Below are 3,152 nucleotides of genomic sequence, written 5' to 3'. Positions count from 1 at the left end.
ACCCATTTAGCCAATCTCCCTATGAGTGTTGCTTTGCTTGGAAGATATTGCAAAGGATCAATCTTAGCAACCAGTTTGATAAAATGTGTCAGCATGTAATGTCTCAATTTCTATGAAGAGAAGACCACTGCCAAACAAGCTTTCTTAATGATAGTGTAATTCATCTCATATGACACCAATGTCCTTGTGATATAGTATATAGCTCATTCCTTGTTGTTCTCATCATGTTGAGCCAAAATTACCCCCAATGATGTGTCAGTAGCTAATATATAGAGAATCAAAGGTTTTCCTTGAATTGGTGGCATCAAAATGGGTGGATTGGAAAGATGTTCCTTAATCTATTTCAGGTGTTGTTCACATTCTTCATCCCATTTGTATGTAAGTCCTTTCCATAATGCTTTTGTGAATGGTTGAGCCTTATCGAATAGTTGATAAATGAAGCATCTTATTGATTGGAGCCGCTCTTATAGAGTTCTCATCTGACTTAAATTCTTTGGAGGTGGCATTTCTATTATAGCTTTAACTTTTTCTGGATCAACTTTAATCCCTTTTCCTAAAACAATGTATCCTAGCAGTTTGCCAAATGTAACTCTGAATGTACATTTCTTAGGATTTAGTTTGAGTTTAAATTTTTCCATTCTGTCTAAGATTAGACCCCAGTTTGAGAGATATGTCGATATTTTCATAGATTTAGCCAGGGTGTCATCTACATTGTCTTCCATGTTCTTGTGCACCATGTCATGAAAGATTGTAGTTACAACTCCTTGATAGGTAGCACTTGTATTCTTTAAGCCAAAGGGCATGAAATTCCACTACAAAGTTCCCCAGACACATGTGAACAATGTTTTCTCTTGATCCTTAAGTATGATTTTGATTTGGTTCTCAGCAGAAAGTCCATCCATTAGAGAGTACATTTCATAACCAGCAGTCATGTCCACTATCATGTCAATGTTAGGTAGTGGAAAATCATCTTTTGGACATGCCTTGTTTAAGCCTCTGAAGTTTGTGCAGACACAGATGTATTTATCAGGTTTCGAAACAGGGACAATGTTGGATATCCACTTAGCATAATCAATTTCTCAGATGAATGCTACTTTGAGTAATTTCTCTAGCTCAACTATAACAAGTAATGCAACATGAGGATGCATTTTTCGGAGTTTTAGTTTGACAGGTTTGATTTTAGGAGCATTAGAAAGATGGTGCATTATAAGGTCAGGATCCAGACCCAACATATCAGAATATGTCCATGCGAAGTTGATCTTTTTCTCTATGAATAAATCAGTAAACTCTTTCAATTCTTTTACTAATAGGGCCCCAAAAATATGTGTGTGAAATTTGGAATCAGTATTTGAAACACAAACACTCAATAAGTCATTGCATGCATGGTTAATTGATCAAAATAAATGAATGTAAAAACCATAACAAATAGACCTATTGCCTCCTAAAAGATGTGAGTATAGATTTTCTCTCAAATTTATCTAAGAAATACTAGTGACTAGACTACACCAAGATAGAGGATTTAATCTATATGAATGTAGGATTAAGAAAATTAAGCTAGATGGATGCAAGATTAAGACAATTAAGCTAATATGATTAAGCTAATATGCAATAAGTTAAGATGCAATATTCAAAAGGACTCTAGAGAAAAACAAGCATGATAACAATAAAATCTGTATAATACTTTGAATTGAGAGATCAGAGCCCGAATTTATAGAAAATCTAGAGACAAAGTGATGGTCGAGATTGATTGTTGATGAGTGGTCAAGATTCTCCCAAAAGAAGCACAATCCAAGTGAATTGATGTGATTGACTACTTTCTTCAGATTTTAGGGAGATAAGATTGAGCTAAATTTGGGACAAATCAGAAAAACTCATTTATTCCATTTTTCCTTCTTAAAGAAAGCTTTCTTTGATTTATTTAATTAAATAAATAGGATAATTGATTAAAGAGATTTTGATGATATATTTAATTGAAAAGATTAATTTGCCATGTGACATTGATGATTTAGGAATTAATTAATTAGGTGTTCAAAATTGATTTAATTGCCTTTGGTTAGGACCTTGGTGATGTAGTCAATATTAGGGGCCCATGGTTTAGATGACCATTTTTAGGGTATTACACGAACTATCTATCATTTGTGTGTGTTTCTCTCTAAGATTTTAAACCTGTGAGAACTTTAGAATTTTGCATCAATTTCATAGTTGTCCCACTTTCCTGCTCCCTAACTCTTTGGCCTATAATTTAGGAATTCAAGTTTCTAAATGTTGTGAGCATATTTGTCTCAGCTGTTACAATATCGGTGGTCTTCATTTGCAAAGGGGGCCAAAATTGGGCTCATTTCAACCTACATTGTATTTTAAGAGCTTCTACGGTTTTCAGAAAACTTTGGATCTACATACAATTAATTTTATTTATAATTATTGTTTCTCTTTTTTAGTTTTTCAAAATAAAGATTGTATGAATATTCATTTTATACACATTACAAATGAAACTTAAGATTATGTAAGGCCTTCCCTAGACCAAGCTTTGATTAACTTAGTTGACCATGTTTGACCCTATTAATAAATGCTTTATAATTCAATACAATGGATTGTGTTAGACAGATAGATTGGTGAGAAAAGTAATTGAACCAAGTTATAGAGTTATTGCACCTTGTGGTGTACATTTTGATGTGTTATGAATTTGAAATCCTAAAAGATCCATTGATGGGATAATCTTAATTTAATGTATGTCAACTATGTCTGGATGTAGAACTTATATGATTCCATGATTGGATAACATTGAAGAATGTTGATGCTTCATTTATATGCTTTATGATATAGAACTCTATAGGATTATAGAATAGGATAAATTGGAGATGATGTATGTCATTATTGGATTTGCAAGACTTTATTATGAGGACAGAAATAGAATGCATGTTTTATGTATGGACTAAAATTATGAGAATTGTGATAATTGCTTATGTGGATTTAATTGGATATAAGATGTATTGGTTTGTGTAAGTGTATATTGTATGTAGAATGTTTGATGTGTATTTTTATTCATGTGCTTATATTATACGAGGTTATTCAAAATTACTAATGTGTGATTGAGTTGAGGAGGAAAAGTTATCCATGTGACCATGGAAATATTACAGAGAACCAAACCTAGA

Source organism: Cryptomeria japonica, chromosome 7 (assembly GCF_030272615.1).
Source record: "Cryptomeria japonica chromosome 7, Sugi_1.0, whole genome shotgun sequence".
Lineage (NCBI taxonomy): Eukaryota > Viridiplantae > Streptophyta > Pinopsida > Cupressales > Cupressaceae > Cryptomeria > Cryptomeria japonica.
Note: the sequence above shows the minus strand (reverse complement) of the source record.